The sequence below is a fragment of the Panthera leo genome, chromosome A1 (genome assembly GCF_018350215.1).
Source record: "Panthera leo isolate Ple1 chromosome A1, P.leo_Ple1_pat1.1, whole genome shotgun sequence".
NCBI classification, from domain to species: Eukaryota; Metazoa; Chordata; class Mammalia; order Carnivora; family Felidae; genus Panthera; species Panthera leo.
Genome location: NC_056679.1, coordinates 64,421,400 through 64,434,774, shown reverse-complemented (window position 1 = coordinate 64,434,774; position 13,375 = coordinate 64,421,400). Strand labels below are relative to the sequence as shown.

Genomic DNA, 13,375 nt, shown 5'->3' with positions numbered 1-13,375 from the left:
AAGGTTAAAATATCCCTCCTGGAATTTTCCTTGTATAAAATCTAATACTTTTTCCTTTCTAAATAATTTGTTCTATTTGTCTGGAAACTTGAAAAACTTACTCTCAATTTAAGTCATTTTCCTATGCCATGTCAAGGTGATTTTATTTTTCTCTTTTTTCTCACCAGGATCTCAATGACATCTTTTAATCTGAATACTCAAGCCTTTTCTTCTATTATTCTTTGGTTCTTTTTTTTTAATTTTTTTTTAACATTTATTTTTATTTTTGAGACAGAGAGAGACAGAGCATGAACAGGGGAGGGTCAGAGAGAGAGGTAAACACAGAATCTGAAACAGGCTCCAGGCTCTGAGCTGTCAGCACAGAGCCCGACACGGGGCTCGAACCCACGGACCGCGAGATCATGACCTGAGCTGAAATCGGAGGCTTAACCGACTGAGCCACCCAGGCGCCCCTATTCTTTGGTTCTTAATCTCTCCCATCTATTTTCTTTTTTCTGAAATGGCCTATTATTTGCATTGTATTTGCATATTATTTATATTCATCGCCATGCTTCTTTCATATTTCTTTTCTCTATTTCATGATATATATTTTTTCTCTACTTCAAAATTAATTATCCAAAACAACTCTTGTGTTTTTCAGCTCTACTAAATTCTTACATTCTAGACATCTTGATCTTCAGTTCTAGAAAGTTTAATTTGATCTCTAATGGCATCACGCTGAGTTATTTTCTCCTTGGTTTTTAGTGTTTTCATTTTCCTCTTCTACCATTTGTACTCTGGTACTACTTCTACATTGTACTCTGTTCTAATGACTCTGATCTCTTTACCTCATGGGAGAGGATTACCAGCTCCCACATTGGTCAAATGGTTGGAATTTCTCCTGTAGTCATCACTAGAAGGTTGAGAATATATGGTGGTCTTTGTTCCAGTGGGTCTTTATAGAAAATGTGAACAATCTGGAACCCATCTCTGGAGTTATCTGAAGGAGGCTACCTTGTTCTCAGTTCTCTCCAAGTGCAGGTGACAGAGGGTGGTAATCATAATATTCTGAAGCCCCAAACATTTCAGTGGCACTTGTGCTTTTGTTACCTCTCCTGAGACAGAAAAAAAACCCCTAAATATATGGTATTCATATTGTTCTACCCTGTCATCAACTTCCTCTAACACTGTCTATAAATTGTTATTATCATAATTACATTTCCATGTATATTAGGAGAAGAGAAAACAGTAAGGAATTGAAAGACTTAAAATATATATGTGTGTGTTGGGGTGCCTGGGTGGCTCATTCAGTTGAGTGTCAAACTCTTGATTTTGGCTCAGGTCATGATCTCAGGGTCATGGGATCAAGCCCTGTGTTGGACTCAGTGCTGAGCTTAGAGCCTGCTTGATACTCTCTCTTTCTCCCTCTTTCCTTCTCCCCTGCTTGTGTGCACTCTCTCTAAGTAAAAACATAATAAAATAAATTTAAAAATATATGTGGAAACTTATGGGTTCAGGACCAATATGTAAGGACTTTGGAAGTCATTATTACTAATAATCACAAGAAAAAAGTGCTGAACAAACTGAAAATCAACAAGTCTTAGATAATCCAAGAACTGAGGTCATAGCAAACCACTGTCCCTCAGACTGGAGAGACAGTCAGATACAGAGTAGCACAAGTTGTTGGAACAGAAGCTCATGAGTAAAATTTCCCTGACAACTATTACTGGGATAGGAAACCTAACTGTAATTAATAAATTGATGGAGGCTCAGTGGAGACAAGAATGGGAGTTAAAAACTCCATGGGATCTTAGTGTTAAAGCACAATCACACTTTTGTGAATTTTCCCTCCAGGAGCCCTATCAGGTGTTCACAATGAAGACCATAGAAAAAACATCCTTAATCTTCTGATGGAGGAAGGGGGAAAGTAGCCAGTGTGAAATAAATTCAGACGATTCTGTTGTTTTTAACAATGCCTTCAAACTATTTTACCATAGCCCAATGACCTTTGGGAAAGAGAAATTCCCAATTCCAGCCAAATTTTGTAGATATCAATAAACTTTACAAAGTTTGTATGGAAAGGCAAAAGACTCAGAACAGTAAAAATTATATTGAGGGAGAAAGACAAAGATGGAGGACTGAGACCACCCAAATTCAAAACTTATTTTAAACCTACAGTAATTAATATAGTGTGTTGGTGTGCCTGGGTTCCTGGTTAATCATCTAACTCTTAATTTAGGCTTAGGTCATGACCTCACAGTTGGTGACATTGAGCCTGCTTGGAATTCTCTTCCTTTCTCTCTGTCCCTGCCCCACTTGCACATGCTGACTCTCTCTCAAAATAAATAAACATTTTTTAAAAAAGACAGTGTGATATTGTAAAAGTGTAGATAAAAGATCAGTAGAACAGAATAGAGAGCCCAGAAGTAGACTCACACAAATAAAGTCAACTGAACTTGAAAAAGCAGCAAAGGCCATACAATGAAGAAAACATAGTTTATTCATCAAATGCTGCTGGAACAATTGGACATCCACAGCAAAAGGAAAATTGGATCTAAATGCAGATTTTATATCTTTCATAAAAACAACCCCAAAATGGATCATATATTTAAATGTAGAATGGGGAACTATAAAATTCCTAGAAAGCAACATAGGAGAAAATCTAGGTGAACTTCAGTTTGGCAATGCCTTCTTAGACAACACCAAAGGCACAGTCCATGAAAAAATAAAGTGGGCATCATTAAAATTTAAATTTAAAACTTCTGCTCTGTAGAAGACACTATTCACAGAATGAAATGACAAGCCATAGACTGGGAGAAAATATTTGAAAAACAGATATCTGTTAAAGATCAACATCTAAAAAATAAAACTTAAAACATGACAATAACACTTCAATTAAAAAATGGGGAAAAGGCCTGACCAGCTACATCACCAAAGAAGATACAGAGATAGAAAATATGCATATAAAAAGATACAAAACATCACTAGGGAATTGCAAGTTAGAGCAACAGTGAGATATCATTTCACATCTATTAGAATAGTTAGAATCTGGAACACTAACAACACCAAATGCTGATTCAGATTTGAAGCAACAGGCACTCTTCAATCATTTCTGGTGGGAATGTAAAGTGGTATAGCCACTTTGGAAAATAACTTGGCAATTTCTTACAAAACTAAATATACTCTTACTATATGACCCAGAAATTTTTCTTTTTGTATATGGCCATGTGAGTTGAAAACTATGTTCACACAACATTCCAGTGAATGTTTATAACAGTTTTATTCAAACTGCCAACACTTGGAAACAACCAAGATGTTCTCCAACCAATGCATAAACTGTGGTATGTTCATACAGTGGACTATTATTCATCAATAAAATGAAATGACCTATTAAGCTATCAACAGACATGGAAGAAACATAAATGCATATTGCTAAGTGAAAGAAGGCAATCTGAAAAGGCAAGTTACTGTTTGATTCCAAGTATGTCATTCTGAAAAAGGTGAAACTATGAATACAGTAAAAAGACCAGTGATTACTAGGGCTCTGGAGCAAGGGAGGGAAGGATGAATAGGTGGAGAACAGATGTTTTATGGCAGTGAAACTATTCCTCATGGTGTGTGTGTGTGTGTGTGTGTGTGTGTATGTATCGATGTAAATTTGTTAAATCCCAGAGAATATAAAAAGAAGGAACCCTAATGTTACAGGGGACTTTAGTTAGTAATAATGTATTAATATTTGTTCATCAAGTATAATAAAGTATCACACTAATGCAAGATATTAATAGGGGAACCAATGGGTGGAGGGTGTTGAGGATATGGGGGGGTTTCTATTGTTTCAGCATTTCAGTCCTCCAGAAATAATAAGAAACCATGTAATATATTCTCATCATCTTTATTCTATGAACAAGGAAGAAAACCACAGTAGCTATAATTAGTTTATATTTTTATTTCTGTGTCCTGGGATTCACTAAGTGAAAAATATTTCTAGCATACTTAATATGTAGACTTTAGTTAAGCCACATATGAATTGGAAATTATTTGGAGTTTACAGACTGGTTTGTTTTGAGATGGCCAACCATTTCAACAATTTTTAAACCAATTTAATAATTCAATATTTTTGCATACATAACTTATTACTACATATTATAGTGCCATACACTATAATAAATTGATTTGTGAAAAAGTATTGCAGGATGAATCAGAAGGTCTGGGCTCCAAGCCTATCTTTGATGTCATACTTTTATGACAAGAGCAATTCAAGCAGCATCTGAAATTATACCAATAAACCTCAACAAAAAAATAGTGATCTATCAGCTAATTGCAAAATCCCAGGTGATGAGTGTATAAAAATAAAATTCCTTGGTCATTTTAAGAGACTATTGAAAAACTTACGGTCTACAGAGGCTGTCCAGTAGAAAAATAAGACAAGCTGCGAATGTAACTTAAAATTTCCTAGTAGCTACATTTTAAAATGAGAAAAAAATATGTAAAATTAATTTTAAAGGTAAAATTAGGGGCGCCTGGGTGGCTCAGTCGGTTGGGCTTCCGACTTCGGCTCAGGTCACGATCTCACGGTCCGTGAGTTCGAGCCCCGCGTCGGGCTCTGGGCTGATGGCTCAGAGCCTGGAGCCTGCTTCCGATTCTGTGTCTCCCTCTCTCTCTGCCCCTCCCCAGTTCATGCTGTGTCTCTCTCTGTCTCAAAAATAAATAAAACGTTAAAAAAAAAAATTTTAAAAAAATAAAAAAAAAAAAGGTAAAATTAATTTAACCCAATATATCCAAATATTATCATTACAACGATATATTTTTTTTACTGAATGTTTGAGAACATTTAGGTGTTCTTTATACTCACAGAACATTTGACTTTGTTACATTCCAAATGTTCAATAGACACATGTAGCTGGAGGCTACTACATTGAAAAACAAAGGTGGGAATAGAGATGGGAAAAACATGATAATTTTTGTGATGGTTGCACAGAATGGCAGAACACATTCTTAAATCATCTTAGGGAATTTAGAGAAAGTTTCATAGATCCCAACTGAATGAAAGGTAAAAGTCATGTGGAGATATGGCAGATATCCAAAGGAAGAACAGCCTGTAGGGGTACTCAAGCAGAGAGGGACACTCCAAGTGAAGAGAACAGAGTGACAAAAGGCATGTAGGCCATGAAGGGAGTGTTGCTGTGTAGGTGAATTGTGCGTGGAATGGGCAGAGGGTGCTGGAACTAAGCAAAGCACCAAACTGGGATGAATACTGAATCCTGGGATGATGTTACAGAAAAAGCTTTTATAAGAGGGTTAGTGAACTGACTCTTTACCCTAGTGCTGCTTTTAACTAAATATGTGACCTGACTTAAGTCACTTAAACTCATCATCTCCAATTCCTAGTTTCTACAACTGTAAAATCAAGGAATTGAACTAATCTCTAACTTTTTTTTCCCAATTAAAAACACAATATGCAAAAATTGTAAAGCATGAATTAAAATGGCTTGAGATTTAAGTATATTCAGAAACGACAAAGTTGGTATTTAGAAGGTAGAGTGGTATAATTATGTAACCTGGCTATTTAAGCTTATTCTGGGAAAACATTGAGGTAGAGATTGAATTTTAAAATAGTAGCAGCCAACGCTATATTCTATAAGTGTCAACGTTTAATTTTTTACCCCCCTCCTTTTCCTGGAAAAGGAAACTATTTTTGTTTACTCAATTGTCAGATATTCTCTTGTTTTTCGTGCTGAATGGTTTCTGAAGTTTTAAGCCCACAGCATCTTGAGTATTTTGCTTAAGTACATTTTTTAGAAGTAAAGTTGGACATGATATATTGGCTGATTCATAGTGAATCAAGGAAAAACTCACATATAATTTCTATGTCTATTTCAGTACATTCAAGATCAGTTAATATTAAAGTTATAAAACTATAGAAATTTATAAGAAATTAACAAGGTGGGATCTGAGCGAATTAAAATCACCTGTGGCCTGACATGCTACATCAAAAAAGATATACCTTTCAATATTTTCTAAAGCCACCTGGATGAGAAAGAAACTACCTTTGGCTTTACAGTGATTTAAAAAAATCTATTTGTTTTTACAAATAAATATCTACAGCAAACAGGGCACTAAGAAACAAGCTATGTATGAGGCACATAGTTCTAAAGAGTAACATACCAGAAATTATCTTGTATTCTATGCTACTTTCTTAGAAAACTTTAGTCCAAAAAGTTAAATTAGACCATGAAAAAAAAAATACCAAGAATCATTGAATAAACTTAAAAACCCACAAAAAGTGAAAATGTAAAGCACTAGCAAGAACACTCATATTTTTATTTGAAATATGAAAATAGATTGAGTCAACGAGTTGCAGACAGGAAAATACCTATTAGAGAAGGTGGAGGTACAGAGGAGAGTGTTAGTTAAAAGACCAATATGATATGGTAATGACAAAGGACGGACAAGGCAATTCTCAAGGAGGCAGCTGTATAAAGAAGACCATCTTCAATGACGTCTTGAAAATGAATGGAGAGTCAGCAGAATCCATTAAGAACATGTTTCTTTTCACAAGCGAGAAGGTGGGTAGCAGAATTCTGCACAGTAAATGAAGCCTGAAGAAGTGTCTACTGAATTGAGAATCCATAAAGAAGACAGTTGATAATAAAGAGATGGATTGCTTGGGATTTCTGCCAAGATTGAGTGGGGCCACTTGTAACATTATTATGGAGGTTGTGAGGCATAATAGGAATTCAAAGGTAGACACCCACACACAAACTGATTGGAAAGGAGGCTCTCAATTTCTGGGAGGTCTGTGATGAGGCAAAGGGAAAAGCATTGTGAACAACAGCAACATCTGGCCTGAAAGGAGAAAGGGAGGAAGTAGAATTTTGTTTACATTAAGTGAGAGCTCTGCGTACAGAGACCAACATCTGGCTTTGGTTACATTTATCTGAACATAGTGAAAATGTTTGAATTAACCAAAAAAGATTAGGCTAAATTTCATAGTGTTTACACAGCAGAACACATGACAAAACAGATACATGGCAAAAATGTCTGTTTATGCACACATTTCAAAGAGCAGGGATGTGTCACCCCAAGCTACATTATCTTAGTGTGGTTGACACAAAACAGGGTTCCACATAAACTCCTAATGATGGCCATTACAAACTGTGTTAAGCCAAGGTGGTTTAACCATAGATATCCCATGCCCTTTGTTTATCCCTATAATAAAAAGAGTTTGAATGCATTTCTGCCACGATTAAGAGAAAACATAGGTTAGGAAGCATATTTATATATTATTTTCCTACTATCAATAACATTTCAAGTGACATTCTTATCCCTAGGAATGATGGCTCTCACAAGTCCTCCCACCCCTTCTGTCCAAAGATAAATGCATTTGGTGCTTTGATTTGTTAGCATATTCAGAACAGAATATTTCTCTTTATAGAAGTAATCTCAATTTTTCTTGGCCATATTAATTGAGTCATAGAAATCTCATAGACCACCAATAATATATGCTTTTTACAGCTCTGCCTTGTTTTGGAATCTGATCTTCTGCTCCTGTCATCGCAACATCTGATTTGAACCAGGACAAGGACAAGTGACATGTGCTGGGGAATGAGCTGTGATTACATATCAAGAAAGAAAGTGTGTGTGGTCAGCTACAAGAATAAGCAGTTAAACTTTGGAAGTCTTTATCATTTATTAGGAAATAGTCCAGAAGTCCTGGTTCTGAAAAGAAACAAGTGGGTTGAAGGGTGGCAAGAACAAATACAAACATTTTTTTTTTCAATTACTTAAATGGATCATCTGTAGATAGAAGGCGAAGCACAAGTGCATTGACTTCCCATATAGTAGACAGGATCTAGCCAAGTAGAGCAAAGGTGTTTTTAGTTCAGCTTGTATCACGTGCCACAGTTTCAGGACATCATAATGGCAAGAGAGACTGATTAAATGCATTTAATATCAAACCTGAAATGACAGAGCATGCAGATAAGAGCATCACCTTTTTGAGTACTCTACAGATTCCTCTCTCCTGGACCTCTGCCTCTAGCCTCCATGTCATAGAATAATGTGACTTTTGACAGGGACTAGAAGGCTTGGCCCAGGGCAACATTCAGGACATTCCATCAGTTCAGGGAGGTACAGCCTGATACTAGCCAGTTCCTCCAGGAAATTCTCATTATCTAACACATGACCTGCCCCTTAAAAATTTGGTGGGAATGGTTAATTGGATGCATCATTATTTGAAAAAGAATATGACGTCAATATGACATCATAAATTATACTTTCAGGTTATATTAGGAGTAAATCATTAACAACAGTATAAAACAAAAACAACTTCATTCTATTTAAAATCAAAATTTTTCTTAGATTCTGTTTCATAATTCAGGGGAAAACTCTAATTTGATCATTTCTAAGATGTTTAGTTTGAAGCAATGCTCAATTTTTGTTAGCATTTAAAATAAAAATTTGAACCATGCAATGTTTTTATTTTTTATATACTTTCATAGTACACTGGATTGTTAAAAGTAAGATATGTTCAAATAGATCTAACCTCAGTGAGGGTAATCTGTAAAGATAAATTGACCAGATATATTCTAGTCAATTCCTAGTATAGAGTTCCTTACATACTCATAAATTGATTTCTAGATTTGCAATTGTCAAACTAATGCCATCTATTTGCTTTAAAGATTTTGTGGTGGGGGGAGGTCAAAACTTTGCCCAACCCTGCTCAAGTCTGAAAGTGAATCATGTGTTTCGAAGCATTTTTGATTTAAAAGAAGGATAGATGTTTGGACAGTGTTTGGACAGTTTATGTCATTAGAACAGTATATTTACAGGAAGATTAAATTTCTAGGAAATAAATAGGTGCTAACATAGCTGTCATAAATGGAAAGAAAAATAAAACTGTACTTTTACAGCAAAAGGAGAGATAGATGATAGATGACAGATGATTGATAGATAGATGATAGATATACAACTTAGTATCTAAATGCCAACTTTAGGAAGATTGATAAAAGTGTACATACTGTGGTCGAATTTATTAAGCAGACCTTTGTAAAACTCTGTTCAAGGTTTGACTTAAAACCCACTCTATAGTCTTACATATAAAGCTATTTTGACATTGCATTTGTGAAGGTGTGGTCTGACAGGATACATTCCAATACCTATAAGCCACTAACTTTGCATTGTAAACATGTAAGAAAGTACATTGCTCTAACACGATGTAGAAGGCCAGTTTTATTTTTATGAAAAAATTGGTGGGCCTGATTTTTCTCCTAAGAGGCTTTTCCTAAAATTTCCTGAAGTACAAATTATATAGTTTGAATAAAATCTAAAAACAGAATCTGACTTATTTTTGAAAAGAAAATCTGATTCTGAAGAAGCAATGTTAATTTATTTCTGCATAATTTTGGAACTTTAACTTCTATGAAAACATTATTGATAGTTTAACTTATTTTTTCCATAATATGAAATTTTAACATGCAATAAAACAACACAAAATAAATCATATTTGAAGCTTTTTTAAAACGTATTCTTTCTTAACTTCCAACTCCATTTATGAAATACAAGGAAATTGTTAAATTAAGCCAGTCTTCTTACTTAAATGAGAGTAACAGGAAGGGGGAAAATAGATTTTTCCAGTGTGGTCTGTTATTCTTTAATTATCCTACTATAAAAGATTTTATCATATGATAGAATTTGATTTCAGACAAGATATACAGTATTCTGACCTCAAACTGACCTATTTTTTTTTTTTTTTTTAGTTCTGGAAACAAATATGCAGTAAGAGCCTGAAGAAACTGAACTTAAAAGAATTCTCACAAGGCATGAAAAGACACATTGCCTATTACCTTCCACGTTAGCAACAGCCTGACTGAGAGGAAAGAAGGGGAAAAATAATAGAATAAAAAAGTTTTTTATAAGAATATTTCTTGTGGAACTAAGTACAACTTTTCTTTCTGTCTTAAAAACTAGAAAATGAAATTTACTTGGGGGGTGAGTGGAGAAGGCCTGTGGTGATTTTTCAGTGAATTTATGAAACTGAGAGATCACATCTGGCCAAGTGATCCATGGCCATAATACCAATATGGCCAAAATACTGAGGTGCTAGAAGTACAAATCATGATTTTCAGGAGCAAAAAATAATGAGGTACATTTGACTCCTTCCCAGGCTTGACTAGGGGTCTATGATTAAGTTAAGGATTTTCTCTTAGGAAAGAAAAATAAGGAACTGCATTTTGTCCAGCGAATTTTAAGTAGAAATTGTTAGAGAGTTAAGAATCTCTGTTTGGTCTAGTGAATCGGGATCAATGTGTATTTTATTCCTGTGACGGTAATGCTAAGTTAATATGCATCATACCATAATTGTTTGAATTATGAAAATTAATTACAGTCCTCGGTCCTAGGATTGGATGTTTCATATAGCAGGCTCTCATCCTCCCAACAGCTTTAAAGGTAGATATTATTATCTTATATTTTACAAAAGAGGAAATTAAGCTTCAGGTATGCTCAAAGGTACTTTGTTAATAAGTAGCAAAGCTGGGATTTGAACTCATTTCAAGTCTGTGCTATTGCCATTATGCCACATATCATCGAAGTACATATTTTTTGGCTATGTCCATTTATGTGAATTCAAAGTAAAAATACATAATGGGAAATATGAGCCATTTACTGAGTAGCAATTTTTATAATTTCTGCTGAGGAACAACTGTAAAATTGGTAAGTAATCAAAACTTTGCATTTAAAATACAAAAGACATTCCTGACTTCAGGCATTCCTAATCAAACTGGCTTTTCTTTGTGTAATTAAATCACCCTCTGGAATTACAGTCCTTATTTCTATTGAATCACATCAACACTTCTTTGTTGTTGTTGCCATAAAGGACCTGCCTATATCTCGTTAATCTTTTTCCCTTAGTTTTACAATCCAAAAGAGAGGTTTGATGGAACGTTTTCCCTGTCATGTGTGGGACTTCTTATTGGAGCCCATGTATTTCTTAAGTTCTCTGGATACACCATTTTATATTAAGTGACTAAATGCATTTTTCTGGCAATGGGCCCCTTAGATTTTGTTGGATTACAAAGGAGTCCCTGACTGAAGAGAAAGATAAAAACTACTTACTGCCCTAGCAGAAGCTTGGTTCTTTCTTGATAGTGTCTATATAAATAAATGGGATGGAAAATACAATAATATTTAGTTGTACCCTGTCAAACAGAGGCAAAGCATTTTCCCTTTAAACCATACATGAACTACATGCCTTTCTTTTTTCGGGTCATTTAAAATAAGCTTACATCTTTAAAATAAAGAACAAAAAAACTCTGAGGACGAGACTTTTAAAAATTCTCTGGAACAATGCAGTGGCTTTCTAAAACTAGAAGAAAAGTTGAGATGAAGTCTATTTTATACTGGATATGCAGTCAAAACTTGTCTTAAAAAATAAGAAAAACAAAGGAAAGATAAATAAAATACAATTTAAAAAAATCAAAAGAAAGATAATAGTTTGGCGGTTTAAGTGTTTCTAATTAAAGATTCAGCTAGGTACCCAACTATGTCATCTAACTAACCATTTCCCAAACTTACCCTTGAACTGGATATTTAATGATACTTTTATAATGGAAATGACCCCTAAATAGGTCATATGAGTTTTTCCTTGCCTCATTAAACATGGAAGAGGTGACTGTTATGAGCCTCCTTGGTTTTTTTTTTTCCATAAGGCAGTGACTTAATAGCATGTACGAATAAGGCATTTGCCTAATCCATCATACTGGAATGTTTTTTCCCTAGATAATGATGATCCCAATTGTATACACCCCTTTTATTACAAAAGAGTCCAGTCTATCACTTCCACAAAAGTTAGTTGCTTTCTAAGCCTAGCAGTTCAAAGTGGGCACAGGACAATCCTTTTCTGAGGACTTCAGCAAAGTTTGTAGTAAATGGAAAGGCACAGAGATGGTCTAAGCCTTGGGAACTTGGTAGAGTTTTTGAAACTAGCAATTATTTCTCTTCTCTGTTTCAATTAACCCAAAATGGTAGTCATACTTTGTTTAGACTATAAATTGATTTTGAACACAAATTTTTAAAAACTTGTGTTTTTTTTTAACTGTGTCATTAAGAAATACTCATTTGTTAAACCTAGAAATAATAAAAAAAAAAAAGTTACCTTTTTTTTCTCATGGTCTTACTTTCTGTTCCAGAGTCTAAATTCTGCTCGTTTATGGAGTGGCATTTGGAACCATTATTCTGCATTATCAGTGGTTGCCATCTATGCAGTTTTTATGGACATCACATAGAGAGTGAAAGGATAGGTTTTGGTTGTCTACTCTGTGCACCAGGAAGAATTTTTGGCATTACAATAGGTTCCCTTGTACACCTAGTTCTCCATATAATGGATGGTGGCATTCTGTTTCCATGGAGAAGGGGAAGCACTTTGAGAACATACATATCCATTGACCCTTGTTAGATTCTTCCAATGCCTTTATCAAAGTCCTTCTCAACAGTAGTTTGGAAACAGTATGTATAGCACTTCAAATATCCAGAAAGGAAATCACTACACCAAGTGTAGATAATCAGGTCCATTCTATGGATAGATGTGCAGACCCAGTCCTGCATTTTTCCTATGCTCTGCCTTAAGTTTGAGAAGCCACTGGGCAGCTCATTCTTGATTTTACTGCAAGGTAACTTTTGATAGAGGAAAATAGTTGACACAAGCTTGTAGTCCTTTATAAATAAAAGTATAAGTACATTACATCTTTCATACTTCAGAACTTTCTCCCATGTAATCTTGTCATGTTTTTCCCTATGACCATGGCCACATTTGTTAGGCAACAGCTAAGAATGAATAAATAATTATTCTCTATAAGAAAGGTAGTAATGGATTTGGTTTCAAAATGTATTTGAATTTAAGTACATTATATAACATGAAACTTTTCCTTATTGTGTTCATCAGTCTTTATTTTTGACAATTACAAAGAAAAAATGCTGAGATTAATTATAAAGTTTCTGTCAATTATTTTAGCATAAGTTAAGCCAAAATGTTACCCATAAGAAATCAAATATGGCTCCATAAAAAATCAAATATTTTTTAAAAATATTTATTTATTTTTTGGGAGAACACAAGTGGGGGAAGGGCAGAGAGAGAGGGACCAAGGATTTGAAGCAGGCTCTGCACTGAGAAGCTGACAGCAGTGAGCCTGATGTGGGGCTCGAACTCACCAACCACGAGATCATGACCTGAGCCCAAGTTGGAGGCTCAACTGACTGAGCCTCTCAGGTGCTTCCCAAAATCAAATATTTTAAAGGCAGGACCCTTAAAATAAAATCAATTATTGCTTTATTTCCACAACGTTTCCAAATGCCTCTGGTTATCTTGTTTGCCAAATCCTCTTTAAATCATTATTTTCTC

At 34.8% G+C, this 13,375-nt stretch overlaps 1 protein-coding gene and 1 long non-coding RNA gene across 2 annotated transcripts in view; both read right to left on the bottom strand.

Annotated features, from left to right (window-relative positions):
• Positions 1-13,375, bottom strand: part of GPC5 (glypican 5) — a 1,402,048-nt gene that overhangs the window by 153,368 nt on the left and 1,235,305 nt on the right. The gene's annotated exons all lie outside the window — the stretch shown is intronic.
• Positions 7,670-12,356, bottom strand: LOC122214171. The gene is made up of 3 exons (XR_006199770.1): positions 12,134-12,356; positions 11,095-11,130; positions 7,670-7,938 (listed from the first exon to the last, which is right to left on the bottom strand). It is a non-coding gene; the product is annotated as an uncharacterized LOC122214171 (long non-coding RNA).